The sequence below is a fragment of the Corylus avellana genome, chromosome ca5 (genome assembly GCF_901000735.1).
Source record: "Corylus avellana chromosome ca5, CavTom2PMs-1.0".
NCBI classification, from domain to species: Eukaryota; Viridiplantae; Streptophyta; class Magnoliopsida; order Fagales; family Betulaceae; genus Corylus; species Corylus avellana.
Window position 1 is genome coordinate 21,620,092 of NC_081545.1, and position 620 is coordinate 21,620,711.

A 620-nucleotide genomic window follows, 5' to 3' on the forward strand; every position below is an offset into this window, starting at 1 on the left:
TGTACCCGGGAGATGGACGACAACGTTTTGGAAAGCATGGCTCATAGCACACCCACAAACTTGAATCGAAGCACACTTGTCCCTGCAAAACAAGAAAACACAAAAACAAGTAAAAGGAAACAAAACTAAAGATAAAAAGATGAAATGAAAATACACAAAGACAAAAATAACAAGATAATTATGGGGTGCCTCCCATAAGCGCTAAGTTTAACGTCTTCAGCCAGATTGTAGTCTCTGCTCAAAGCTGTCCCGAAGAAGATGCTTGATTCGGAAATTCTGTCGAACACTTGGTGTGCACTGTGATGACCAAGGTTGCTATGGCATGGCAACGACTGCCCAAAACTCCTTGCAAAAGATGAAAACCCAACCACAGAGATGCAAATGTGGGTGGTGAAACACCTATAATTTGCAAAAATTATGTAAAAATGGAAGTTGGGGGAGTAGGAGTTGGGTGTGTGATGTGTTGTGTGAAGGGAAAACGGGTTGTGTGGTTGTGTTGTGGTGTTATGGAGGTGTGGTGAGGTGATGGTTGAAGACCGGTGGAAGTGAGGGATAAGGGGTGGTGTGCTGGTAGAGGTGATGTGCAGTGATGGAGTGTGTATGGCGTAGGGAAGAAAAGG